A 14,596-nucleotide genomic window follows, 5' to 3' on the forward strand; every position below is an offset into this window, starting at 1 on the left:
ATTTATCACAGTATTGATCAGTAATGTGTCACTGATCATTTGTATGTGTCTGTAGTTTGAGTTTGATTAGCAAATTTGTTTCAGAATATTTTATGAATTTCCTCTAATTTAATACCATACAAATCAACTTCACAGTGAAACAATTTTACTATTCAACAAGATTACTACTTTTCAGTTATCATAATCTACAACAAAGAAAAGTTCATAATAATCATTTATGTCTGTCAGAGTTTATTGGAGAGTTTTTCTGTTGAAATGTTCATGTCTTGGAAAAAGAGAAGTTATTATTTCATGTAGATGTTACACATTTCAGAAAACAAAATGTTAAATACGTAAACGTATCTGTGAATAGGCTTCAAACATTATAACCAGTTACTTTATAAATTGGGTAAACTGGTGAGTTTGTTTGTGTCAAAGTCAGAGAGCTGTGTCTCTCTACAGTGAGAGGTTTTTGTGCGGCGGCTCAATGAGTTTGTATCACTGTGGTGAAGTTTTGGTGGAAGAATCAGACTGGATGTTAACTGTAAGTACATTTGACTCCTTTAATAACCCAAATTCTATATTCACTCTGTTTAATTTCATATCTGTAGACTGTACTGCAATATTTTAGCTGATAATTGGCGTTTCATATAATTGTAATGATTCTTAAATGTGTCACATAATGTCCTTAAACAGACTTAATTCTTCTTCAGTCAGACATTTTGTTTCACTTGAATATAAATTTAAACAGTTTTTGAATATGAAGTTTCCAAAAATTATTCTGTCAGATGGAAATATTCTTAAACTTTCAGCCCAACTACTGGGGCAAAGAATCTCATAGGTTTAATTGATCTTTCTCAAAAAATAACAATCTTCACACAATGCATGTCTTGAAAGAATATCTTCAAAGATGGCTGTTGTTTGAACAACATGCTCGATGAGTAGGACTGATTTGATGAGTTTTAATATGTAATTCAGTTGTTACGATGTTCACTTTGAATGAACAAAGAGAGCACACAACCAAGTCTTTTCCTTTCTTTTTTAGACAAGTTATTTTTAAGACACCTCACAATAATGTAAACCATTTTTTATCAGACAGAGGCAGATTAAACATGAATACATCAGAGGAAAAAAAAAGTCACATTAAACTTATTATCTTTAGTACTGAAACCTGTCTGTTGTGACGGATCAGCAGTGATGCTTGTCTGTTGCCATGGTTACTGAGCTCAAGAGGGAAGTGAAACAATGAAGACCAGTTTCATCCAACCTGGAAAGGACCAATAAAACCACTAGCCTCCTCTGCTGCAACCAACAGGATGGAGTTTAGATTAGCTCACATGAATTTTATTAATCTGTCTCTCTATAGTGGGTCGAGCTATCCCCACCCTGATGGTGCTGTCCCCCTCCAGTGAGGAGCTGCAGCAGGGGAAGGCCACGCTCATGTGTCTGGCCAACAAGGGCTTCCCCTCAGACTGGAGTCTGGCCTGGAAGGTGGACGGCAGCAGCAGCAGCAGCAGCAGCAGCAGCAGCTGGGAGGAGAGCAGGAGCCCTGGGGTGCTGGAGAAGGATGGCCTCTACAGCTGGAGCAGCACCCTGAGGCTCCCTGCAGACCAGTGGAGGAAGGTGGGCTCTGTGACCTGTGAGGCCACCCAGGGCTCCCAGACCCCGCTCTCAGAGACACTGAGGAGAGTGTTCCCAGTCCTGATCTGACTCACTGGGACAGCTGGTCTAAGCAGAGTGACTGTGATTGACACCTTGTTTGATCAATAAGACTATGCCAGAGCGATGTAGTTAGATTGACAGGTAAAAACAAACAAACAAACAAACAAACATTCAAGCAACTTGAAGACAACTGAGGGATGATACAGGGATATTGTAAGAAATAAACTCTACTTATAGAGAAAGTATACTGTACTTTCTCTGTAAACATATATATATATATATATATATATATATATATATATATATGAAATAAAACATTCAATTTAATCATGTTCAATTATGTTTTCTTATTGTATTCTAAAATTGTCTGATGACATGTTGCATGGTATTAGTTTGTGACATGAAAGTGAATAGAACCAAACACCTAATCTTGGGTCCCTTGCTGTAACATCAGAGGGACATAGGTCCGGCAATGTTTGACATTGTTTACAGAGAAAGTACAGTATACTTTCTCTGTAAGTAGAGTTTATTTCTTACAATATTCCCGTATCATCACTCAGTTGTCTTCAAGTTGCTTGAATGTTTGTTTGTTTGTTTTTACCTGTCAATCTAACTTCATCGCTCTGGCATAGTTTTATTGATCAAACAAGGTGTCAATCACAGTCACTCTGCTTAGACCAGCTGTCATTGGTCAAGCAGGGAGGGGCACACTTCCCATTGGTTAAAGGTAAAAAGTTACCTCTCAGCAAGGAGCTCGTACTCATAGGCGCAGGGATGACACGAGTAGACGACAAAGAGAAACGAGTGAAATTACACAATGTCTATGGTGAGAAATGTTGATGTAAACACAAAGCTAAAGGGCAATTTCCACCAGATGCGTGTTGGTTGCGTCTCCGCTCCGGCACGGCAGCGGAGCCGATAGGATTCAATTCTAGTCAATGTGTGTGTTTCCACTGGCTGCGGCTGTGCTGCGTTCCAGCTCCGTCTCAGCTCCGGCACTCCGGAGCCCTCCGCAACAGATACGCAGGACTTCTATTTTTGCTGGACGCCGGAGCACAACGCAGCAATTCAGCACAGAGCAGATCGTGCGGGGCAGGAAGTCGTGTACAGAAACACAATAAAACATCCGGTTAATTTTCAAAATAAAGTACATAGTGTTCACGGCGGATCATATTTCCCTGCACTACACCTTAAAAACTACATAATGGGCAAAGGCAGGCCTGAAGTCAACAGGTCAGAGGTTTTCAGACGTCATTTCACCCCGTGAACACCATGGACGAGGAGATATTAATCATGGCAGTGCACCGAGATGTCTTCTGGCAGAGCTGCACCGCTCCGCACAGCAAACGCAGCCGGTGGGTATTGACTGCGGAGCATGCAGCGGATTACCAGCGCTGCCGTTCTGCAACGGACACGCATCCAGTGGAAATCCGGCGTAACACTCCGAGATACTCACAGGAGACGTGAGGGAGGAACCGAGGACCTGTGTGATGGGAGTTTTACAGCGTTTATCAACGTCTTGGTGAGTTAATGCTAACGCAGCTAGCGATGTTAGCTCATGCTGCAGATGATATTGGTGCCCGCCATGTAAAGTGTGTGCTTCCCTCTATACCACACTAACTGTGCATTGCAATTACTGTTCACGACCTACTCGTAACTGTAAAGTGCTGCAGTTGTTTTGCCTCGAGGTCGTTGCCGTTTGTATTTCTGTTAGTAGTGTACTGTATACATTTGCACCATTACAGTTGGTTATGGATGTTATTAACGATGAATAGTCAAGCGTAATACTGTGTGTACTGGTGTAGCCTACAGTTTCGAAATATGTGTCTAAATAGCATACATGATTTTGTTATTCATAGTTGAAAAATGTTAAACAAATGGTTAAAAACATTAACTTTGTAGTTCAAAAGGAAATGCGTATTATTTGTAATTGATTAATATGCTTAGTAATCACATGTTATGGATTAAAAGGCTAATAATTCATGATGTGGAATGTAAAGACAGGATAAAGTATTCCATGCTGAGAAAAACTGTACAGTTAAAAGTTATTCATCTGCTCACTTTGTGTTACTGTGATGTATTTATGTGATATTGATTATGGCCATAAAACAATTGAAGTTGATGATGCAAAATAGTAATAGCTCTGTTTCTACACAGGTGAGGTTTTTGAGATCCTATGGAAAATTACATCTGGATTTGAGATTCTACCTGACGAGAGAGATGGCGAGCCACCCATGAACCTGATCTCTGCCTTGACCCAAGGAGTTGGATCAAGATCACCTATTATCCGCAGGAGCCCATCCATTCTTCCATCTCCATCACTTGAGCGTCACACTCCAGTGTGGTAGCAGTATCACACCAACCTTTTCCACTTGACTTCTGACTTAAAAAGTGCATTTGTCACAATAAGGGATTAAAACTAAACTGAACAGTTTATAACAGAAGGAACAAAACTGAGCTTGAACTTGAATAAGATAACCAGTGGAACTCTGTTATTTTTTGTCAGGGACACTTTGATTTGTCTTTGTATTATTTTCTGGTAATATTGTTACCTTGTGAAGCATTGAACTAACTGTGTTTTAAGGGTTAACATCTGAGTGCCAAGCTACAGACTAAGGAGGGGAGAAGAGTGCAAACTTCATAATCCAGCCCGGTTCCCCAGTGTTAGTCTGTATTTCCAGGGAAAGTAGGCTCTACTTACACACTAATTACATTACTGTACTTACAGAGTATGGATGAGAAAATAGCACCTGTCATGTGGTTTCTGTGTAATAAAATAAGAAACATTTTATAACTCTTTGAGTGACTCATTATTGTGCATTTAAAAATATATGTATATTTTTTACATTACTGTATTGTTTGTGTTTCGTCCTGGGATGACAATACAAGACTTCCACAGATGTGCAATTGAGAGAGGTAAGTTTGCTTTGTATACCAGCCGGCCTGTTATGTGCCAATTTCCATAATATGTACCCATTTGTCAACATATTATTATTCCAAATCAGGCTATAAGACAAAACATAATAAATCCCTGGAATATGAGTGAAGCTTGCCTGCTGACAGTTACAAAAAATGACTGTCACAACTGCCATGAGCAAAGAGCAAAAGCATTTGTTTATATTGTTCAGTAAACTATTTCATTCAATATACTTACATAAATGATTTGGGGGCGTCGGTAGCGTAGTGGATAGTGCTGGCACCCCATGTACAGAGGTGATGCCTCGCTGCAGTGGTCGCAGGTTCTACTCCGGCTTGTAACCCTTTGCTGCATGTCAACCCCCACTCTCTCTCTCTCACCCCATTTCACTCTGTCCTGTTCATTAAAGGCAAAAAAAAGCCCAAAAAATAATCTTTAAAAAAAAAAAAATGATTTGGAAGTTACAGCTTAAGTTCCGCGAATTACATGGTAAGTGGCCGCGAGTTATGCTGTAAGACTGGAGAAAGTAGGTGGGAAATGACCAGGAGTTACACTGGAAGTCCGGGCAAAGTAGGACGTAAGTGAACGGGAGGTACACTCTAAGAAGCAGCCTAGTTATACTGTAAGACACGGGGAAATACATGCGGGAAGTGAGCGGGAGTTACACTGTACGTCTGTGGAAGTTGGGGTAAAGTAGGTGGTAAGTGAACGGGAGGTACACATTAAAGACGCGGGCCATATTATGTAGTGTTACCAAAAGTCTTAACAGTCAGAGGGTTTTTGGGATTATAAATAAACAGCAGTGTGTCATCTGCATAAAGTCACATAACATGAATCTATTTTGAGATTTTCCATTATATTCAAATGAGACACAGTAACTTCAACAGAGGACATGATGTGACAGAGATGAGAGGACAGTCTCTGTCTCTTGCTGTCTGACAGCAGATTCAATACTTATATAACACACATATTTGTGTAGATATAGTTACATCAAGTCTGTAACTTATATCTCTTGTATTTTCATAATTCCAGATGATATAAAGCTATTTTTTCATAATATATGTGTACATTTACATGGGTAGCAGTAGCTCAGTCTGTGGGGACTTGGCTTTGGAACTGGAGGATCGGATTGGGGTGGGGACTGGAAGCTGAAGAGGTGTCATTAAGCAAGGCCCCAATCCATAACTTTCTCAGGGCGCCTGTCCACCGGCAGCCCCCTCACTGTCACATCTCTCTATTAATGCATGTGTATGGGTCCTGTTTGTGCATATGTCTGTATTTCCGGCCTCTGTGTAAAGGCTCGTTTCCACTGAAGACGTTCCTGGTAGTATTTGGGGGGCAGCAACTACTACAGGAATGTCCTCTCGTTCGGCCCTCTCAACCGCCGTGTCTCTACTGAGAGAGCAGAGTATGAGGAAGGTTCCTGTAAAGTTGGCTCTGGATGTGACGTAATCGTTGCGCGACCATTTTGACCAGGGCGACGTAGGGACGCCGTTAGCCGATAGCGGTGTCTGTAATAACTCACTAAATGGCCCGTGAAAAAAATATTTTTTCCAGCGGATGTCTTAGTTACAACATGATTGAGCTAACTGGAATAGTTTCATGTCATATCTGACAACGGGAGGCTTTTAACAGATGACGTCCTGATGTTAGCTTGCTGGTGCTTTTAGCTGTCCCTGTCAGCTGATGCTTTCCAGACATCGTGATTTCCCAAAACTGAATAAATACCACACATATCAACACAAAACTGCTTTGCTAGCTCAATCATATTGTAACTAAGATATCCGCTGGAAAGAATATTTTTTTCACAGACCATTTAGTGAGTGTTTTTACATGGCGGCGAAAGCTATATGAACGAGCTACCCCTCGTCTGCTGCGTTTTAAAAATGCCGACTATTTTGTTGCTTTCTCTTGACGTCACATCCCTCCTTGAGTATATCCAATCAGCACCAAGTAATCCCCAAGCCCCAGCCAGGAGTCTTTCGGGGCCGTTCTGTGTACCTACCCCGAGGCAGGGACTTGTTTAGCCCCTGTAAAAGTTCCGTAACTCTGTCCTTCGGGGGTGGTTCCTGTGGTGGAGGCAAGAACCAACAGCCCCGGCCCCGTAAAATTACCCCGAAGTTCCTGCGGTGGAAACAGGCCTTGTGTGTGTGTGTGTGTGTGTGTGTGTGTGTGTGTAATCTGTAAAAGAACAACAGAGTGAAAAAATTGAATTCCCCAGTGAGGGACTATTGGACAGATGTGTAGGTAATATTTGGGTGACTTTTGATCATAAATGTTTCTGATGCTGATCTGTGTCTTTGTTTTTCCTTTTAATAGGATAAAGCTCAAATTGCTGTGATGCAGTATGAAGCTGAGGTCAAAGGTCATGACCAAGTCTTTTCTCATTAACCGTCCAAGCTTGGCTCCTCTTGATTTATTGGAAAATCAGATGAGAACAGGAGATTATAATGGGTTATAAATGATGGTGAGAAGCTGTGATCGAGAAATTACTTGATTTCCACCAAGATCATTTTTTGTTGTTTCACTTGTTTTGACGAATGTTTCATTTGTTGTTAAAGTAACAACAGTGAAATGTTCAGTCTAAATGATGACATTGTGTGTGTGTGTGTGTGTGTGTGTCCTCAGTGAAGTGTATCAGTCTCTGCAGTAGCTTCCAGCTGCAGCAGTCAGTTCAGTTTCTCTTCAGTCTGACTGAGGGAGGTTTTTGTACGACGCTTTTTCACTGTGTGAACACGTACTGACTGTTGATGGAGTGAAAACTCTGACAGTAGTAAACTGCTGCATCTTCAGTCTGGACTCCACTGATGGTCAGAGTGAAGTCAGAGTTTGATCCACTGCCTGTAAAACGATCTGGAATCCCTGATGCTCGAGTGCTGGCATACTTAATAAGCAGTTTCGGAGTTTCTCCATCTCTCTGTTGGTACCAGGCTAAGTAGTAAGAGTAATAAACATTCTGACTGGTCCTACATGTGATGGTGACGGAGCCTCCCACAGCAGAGCTCACTGCTCCAGGCTGAGTCACTGTGACCTGACCTCTGGACTCTGAGGATACAGAGACACAAACATAAAGCAGCATCATGGTTTTGTCAGCTTCATTTCAGAGGGACAGATGTTGATAGAGGAGAGGAGTTTGATTCTCTGGACTTTACCTGTGAAGCAGCAGCAGAGGAGAGTCCAGATGAGGACGGAGATCAAAGTCATGTTTTTGATGAGGAGGATTTCTGTGGCTTCTGTTGTCATGAAGGACAGCTGTCAGTCATCCAGTGTTCAACTCTCAGGACTATAAACTCTCCCAGAGCACTGGAGCATGGTGCTGCTGATGCAAAGTGGCTCTCTATGGAAATGCTCTGACTGACTCCAACAGGGACTTGGATTACTCTGATGATGCTGACTATCAATGGATCAATCACTTTACCAGAGTATTGATTAGGAATGTGTTACCTTCTTTTTTATGAAAAGCTTTGGCTTGCGTTGGATGAGTTGATTTACTTACAGAATATTATGATGAATTCCCACTAATTCACAGCCACACAAATCACCATCACTGTGGGATGTATTCAGACAAAATGTATTTTCATTTATCATAATCTACGATAAACATAGGTTCATGATAATTATATATATCAGGATTATTAATGGCAGGATTTATAGGACAGTTTTCCTTTGGAATTTTTACATTTATTTGAATTTGTTTTACTGGAGGAGAAATTAATACTGCTTGTAGATGTTTGAAGTTTCACATCGAAAATGCTGTGTATATATTCAAAGTTTGTGAATCAGTCTCTAAACAGTTAAACCAGTTATTACACAATCTGGGTAAACTGGGAATATTTTTGGTGAGTTTGTTTGTGTCAAAGTCAGAGAGCCGTGTCTCTCTACAGTGAGAGGTTTTTGTACGGCGGCTCAGTGAGTTTGTATCACTGTGGTTGCCTTTTGGTGGAGGAACCAGACTGGATGTTGGAAGTAAGTCAGATGTTTAAAATGTTTATTTTTTCAGCAGCCATGTTTTCTATATATTATATATTTAACAGGCAAGAAATAGTAGTTGCCTTTCCATTTTGTTTTTAGACATATTTTGCATTAAAGGACAAAGTTAGCTTTTGAATGAGAAAATCAAAAGTCCATTGTAATGAAAATAAAACATGAAGCTAGAAGATAAATCTTTATTTCTTACTTTAATGGTTAAGTTTCATCTTGAGGGCTTGTAGGTTTAGTTCAGTGTGTCAAAGTCAGAGAGCCGTGTCTCTCTACAGTGAGAGGTTTTTGTACGGCGGCTCAATGAGTTTGTGTCACTGTGGTGGACTTTTGGTGGAGGAACCAGACTGGATGTTGGAAGTAAATTTCTGCACAAATACTAGATAAACTGTTTTAAAATTTTGTTTAGAAGTCTGTTTTGTAATGTCTGCAATAGATAAAAATGTTTTAATTGTAAAACTTAATTTTTTTTGCCTCTCCTTCTTTATCATGGAGACTAAGTCAGAGCAGCTTTAATCAACATTTCTTTGTACATTTTCATCATACTTAAAGTCAAACAGATTGAAATGTTAAAGAGATGAAACTGCAAACCAGTTTTACAAATGTTTATCAAGAGTATTTTCTTAATGTTCCACCTCAGTGATAACTATTTTTTTCTAATAAATTCAGAATCAGCTTTTTAAGAAAAAACTAACGGTGATTGATTCATGTGGTTTCAAATGTTGAAGATCTTTTGAACAGTTTTAATGAGAATTGACATCAACATAAAGAACATTTGATTGTAGGAAGTGCAGTAATATATGCATTTTTTAAGCACAAAAAAAAGTAAAATGCATTTTACTAAAGTAATGTATTGTCAATGTTTGGGAGGAAAACGTTTAATAATTTATCTAAATTCTGATATTTTATGTCCAGTGTAGTTTGATATATTTGAGGTCATTCTGTATGATGATTCTCTCTGTGCTGATTTGCATGAGAGGCTTCTTAAAGGGAAGTGAAACAATGTGTGAGTGAGTGACTGATGGAGCAGAAAAACCATCTGACAGAAACTCCTTTAAGGAGAAAATCAACTCACACAGTAAAGGTGTCCAAGTGTCTGATGGTTGATTGACAGCTGTGTGGTCCCTGTCCTGTAAGCTGATTGGTGTCTCCTAGGTGATGTCCGTCCCACCCTGACGGTGCTGCCCCCCTCCAGTGAGGAGCTGCAGCAGGGGAAGGCCACGCTCATGTGTCTGGCCAACAAGGGCTTCCCCTCAGACTGGAGTCTGGCCTGGAAGGTGGACGGCAGCAGCAGCAGCAGCAGCAGCAGCTGGGAGGAGAGCAGGAGCCCTGGGGTGCTGGAGAAGGACGGCCACTACAGCTGGAGCAGCACCCTGAGGCTCCCTGCAGACCAGTGGAGGAAGGTGGGCTCTGTGACCTGTGAGGCCACCCAGGGCTCCCAGACTCCACTCTCAGAGACACTGAGGAGAGACCAGTGTTCCCAGTCCTGACCTGACTCACTGGGACTCTGCTGCTGGTTTTACTCTGCTACTGCTCTCAGTCTGCTCTCTGTCTCTCTCATGACGTTTCAGTGTGAACATGTTCTTGCTTGTGTTGATGGTTTCAATATCTCAAAGCAATAAAGATTTGATCAAATGTATCATATGAGTGACGTCATGTGACTTCATTTCTTGGACATATGTTATATATTAGGAGCATTACTCAAACTAATGCACAAAAGCCACAACAGTAATAAGTATTTTTTAATGGGCTTCAGACTGTGGATATGAGTTCCCATTATAGATCAGTTCATTTATTCTGGTGACAATACACATGGTAACACCATTTTAATAGTAAAACCCAAAGCTCTCTGTTATTACTGATGTCTGTACTTGAAGAAATTTCACCTGTTTGTGTGTTGTTAAATTCTACCTGGAAATTATTCTGATTTAAATTCAAAAGTCTTAATAGTAAGAAAGTATTGGGGATTAGAAATAAAAAGCAGTGTATCAGCTGCATAAAGTGACACAACATGAATCCAATTAAAGATTTTCCACCAAAATAAATTTAAGTGAGACTGATCAACTTCAGCAAAGGACATTCATTCATTCAATCATTTAAGCCTTTATTCAAGATTCAGGAGATGAATTGAAGGAGACCCTTATTTTCAATGATGCTGAGCATGAATAAAGACATAAAACAATCAATAAGCAAACACATAACTATCATGCATATCAATTAAAACAGAAATGAAATCATTCAAAACAACAAACAACAATAATAAATGAGCTCTTAAAGTAGAAATACAGGGTGATGACCTGCTAAGGCGTAGATAAAAACATGTGCACTCAATTAAAACAAGATCAGAAATAAGGCACTTATACAGTCAAAAGGTGGCAGAGTGTCCAAGTTTAAGGTCTTTTGTAGATTATTCCATGTATAAGGTGCACTGTAAGAAAATAACATTCTTTCTAGTTCTGTTCTGATTAAAGGAGTGTGAGACAACAACCTATTCTCTGAATGAATACCAAGAATTTGTGAGGACAGAGTTAAGAGTGATGACTTGTAGGGTGGAAACATCTGCAACCAAGCTTTATAAATGAACAAATACCAGAACTGTTACCGCCTCACAGCTAAATGTGGCCAGCCAACCTTCTGGTAAACTTGGCAGTGGTAGGTGCTGTAACAATCACCTGATATGAACCTTAGGGCTGAGTGGTAGGCAACGTCTAGTGATTTTAGTGTACAGACAGCAGCTTTTCCATATATAACATCCAAAACAGACCAAAATACACTCTACAATTCTTTTTCTATGTACTAAAGGAAAATGGCTCTTGTTTCTGTACAGAAAGCCAAGTATTATCTTCAATTTGGCAGTCAAAATTTCGGTATGGTGCTTAAAATTAGGACTGTCATCCAGCCAGATACCAAGGTATTTGTATTGTTTGACTCCCTCTATGGATGAGCCGTTTGCAGAATGAATATTGGAAGACTCAGTACGAGTAGCCTTGGTGAATAGCATCCATTTGGTTTTGTCTAAGTTAAGTTCTAACTTATAGTTATGTAACTGAAACTGAAGTGAATCAAAAGACAATTGTAGACTTTGAATGGCTGATTGAGCAGATATTGCAATACAATTTTAAATTTGTGTCATCTGCATACAGCTAACATTTACATGATTTGAAACAATATTGGCCCTAACACTGAGCTCTGTGGGACACCTTTAATATTTAAAAAAATTGGAATGAACATCACACATCTTTACACACTGCAGTCTATTGGAGAGGTAGTTTTCAAAAGACAGGCAGCTGACAAAATCAAAACCAATTTGGGACAGTTTATTTAAAAGTAACAAATAGTCAACTGTGTCGAATACCTTAGACAAGTCTATAGACAGAGCAGCACATGACATTTTGGTATCCAAGGCTAATGTAATGTCATGTACAACCAGCATGGTTGCATATATGGTAGTGTGTATAGGCCTAGAGCCAGACTGTGAGTGAGTACAGAAAACAAATACTGTAGATAAGCAGGTAAAATCGACAAATGTCTAAAAATGCAACATAAAAGTATGTCTTATAAGAGGATAAAATGTCAATTTTGACAGAGCTTTTCTGGCAGGCAAGCAACACGTTGATGAATGCCTGTGTCACCAATGACATGAAAGAGATGAGAGGACAGTCTCCAGCCGATTTAACACTTAAGTAACACACATACACTTGTATGAATGTGGTTACATTAAGTGGGTCATTTATGTCTTTTGTATTTTTATAATTCCAGATGAAATAAAGCTTTTTTTCATAACATATGTGTACATTTACATGAGAGGTAGTCACTCAGTCTGTGGGGACTTGGCTTGGGAACCAGAGGGTCCCCAGCTGAAGTCCTCTACGGACTGAACAAGGAGTGGGGACTGGGAGCTGAAGAGCTGTTGTGAGCAAGGCACAAAACCTTTAACTGCTAGGAATGCCTGTCCATGGGCAACCCCCTCGATGTGACACCTCTCGATTAATGCATGTGTATGGGTCCTGTTTTTGCATGTGTCTGTGTCTTTCTGGCCTGTGTGTGTGTGTGTGTGTGTGTGTGTGTGTGTGTGTGCGTGCGTGCGTGTGTGAGTGTGTGAAATCTGTAAAATAACAACAGAGTGAAAAAAATGAATTTTCCAATATGGGTGACTTTTGATCATGAATGTTTCTGAAGTATGAAGCTGAGTCAAAGGTCATGACCAAGTCTTTTCTCATTAACTGTCAGGAGATTATACTGGGCTAGAAGCTGTGATCGAGAAATTAATTTGATTTCCATCAAGATCATTTTTTGTTTCACTTGACATTGTGTCTTTCTCTGTCTCTCTCTCTCTCTCTCTGTCTCTCTCTCTGTTGTGTGTGTGTGTGTATGTGTCCTCAGTGAAGTGTATCAGTCTCTGCAGTAGCTTCCAGCTGCAGCAGTCAGTTCAGTTTCTGTTCAGTCTGACTGAGGGAGGTTTTTGTACGATGCTTTTTCACTGTGTGGACACGTACTCACTGTTAATACTGAATTCACCCTGACAGTAGTAAACTGCTGCATCTTCAGTCTGGACTCCACTGATGGTCAGAGTGAAGTCAGAGTTTGATCCACTGCCTGTAAAACGACCTGGAATCCCTGATGCTCGAGTGCTAGTATCATGAATGAGCAGCTTAGGAGTTTCTCCATCTCTCTGTTGGTACCAGGCTAAGTAGTAAGAGTAATAAACATTCTGACTGGTCCTACATGTGATGGTGACGGAGCCTCCCACAGCAGAGCTCACTGCTCCAGGCTGAGTCACTGTGACCTGACCTCTGGACTCTGAGGATACAGAGACACAAACATAAAGCAGCATCATGGTTTTGTCAGCTTCATTTCAGAGGGACAGATGTTGATAGAGGAGAGGAGTTTGATTCTCTGGACTTTACCTGTGAAGCAGCAGCAGAGGAGAGTCCAGATGAGGACGGAGATCAAAGTCATGTTTTTGATGAGGAGGATTTCTGTGGCTTCTGTTGTCATGAAGGACAGCTGTCAGTCATCCAGTGTTCAACTCTCAGGACTATAAACTCTCCCAGAGCACTGGAGCATGGTGCTGCTGATGCAAAGTGGCTCTCTATGGAAATGCTCTGACTGACTTAATGTGAGCAATAAGATTCAGTGGAGGTCATGTTAAAATGACCTTTGGTGAATCTACAGCAGCCTGAACATTCTTTTAGAGCATCAATGCCATCTTAAATGCTTTTGATTAACTTTAATATAGAAAATATTCACATTCAAGTGTTTTTGCAAAACCTGAGGCTGAGAGGAAAAACAAGAAGATGACAAAGGTGGAGACCTCATTGGTTACTGTTTATAAACTGGATGGAAACATTTTGCAAGAAACTTGAAAGAAAATGTCAGGATCCATTTTCCTAACCCTATAAAAGAGTCACAGTTGAGTATAAATTTGGTGACACAGTTCAACACTGTTTATGTTTTTCAGACACATGGAGAAAATAATCTCACAAAACCCTGAGCAAATAATTGGGGAAAAAATGTATTGATGTAAGATCATCTATATTAACCTGCCTGTTGAAGAGCTGGGTCCATGTCATTGGTTCGACAGCCCATTGGTTCGACATCCCATTAGTCCGACTGTCCGTGGTGCTGAACGGCTTGCGGCGGGCGTATGGTGCGCCACGACCGGCTTGAGGCGGAGCAGGCTCACAGCAATGTGTTTGTCACTTTCTTTTTCATTTTAACCCACACCATGATCTTTTCCTGACATTAACCAAGTGGTTTTTGTGCCTAAACCTAACCAGACCTTAACCACAGGGCATCATGATGATTTCGGAACGGACTTCGGAACAATGAGTTTAATATGGTCGGAACAATGGGATGTCGAACCAATGGGCAGTTCCCGAAGAGCTGACATCAACCTCTGACCGTGTTTGAGTAAAACTTTGACAAAGAAGATTGTCAGTCTGATCAGTTCCTCTTTAGCTGAGGGAGGTTTTTGTACGACGTTGTATCACTGTGTGAACGGGCGGCTGTTATGCTGCTGACAGTAATAAACTCCTGCATCTTCAGTCTGAACTTCTC

At 40.5% G+C, this 14,596-nt stretch overlaps 1 pseudogene across 1 annotated transcript in view; it reads left to right on the forward strand.

Annotated features, from left to right (window-relative positions):
* The window catches only part of LOC144467420 (Ig kappa-b4 chain C region pseudogene), a 42,964-nt pseudogene extending 32,789 nt beyond the window's left edge, over positions 1-10,175 (forward strand). Inside the window, exon 2 of the transcript XR_013493634.1 lies at positions 9,692-10,175. The product of XR_013493634.1 is annotated as an Ig kappa-b4 chain C region pseudogene (transcript). The remainder of the gene's footprint in view (positions 1-9,691) is intronic.
* Positions 10,176-14,596: the final 4,421 nt, after the last annotated feature.

This window comes from Epinephelus lanceolatus, chromosome 16, assembly GCF_041903045.1.
Source record: "Epinephelus lanceolatus isolate andai-2023 chromosome 16, ASM4190304v1, whole genome shotgun sequence".
Classification (NCBI taxonomy): domain Eukaryota; kingdom Metazoa; phylum Chordata; class Actinopteri; order Perciformes; family Serranidae; genus Epinephelus; species Epinephelus lanceolatus.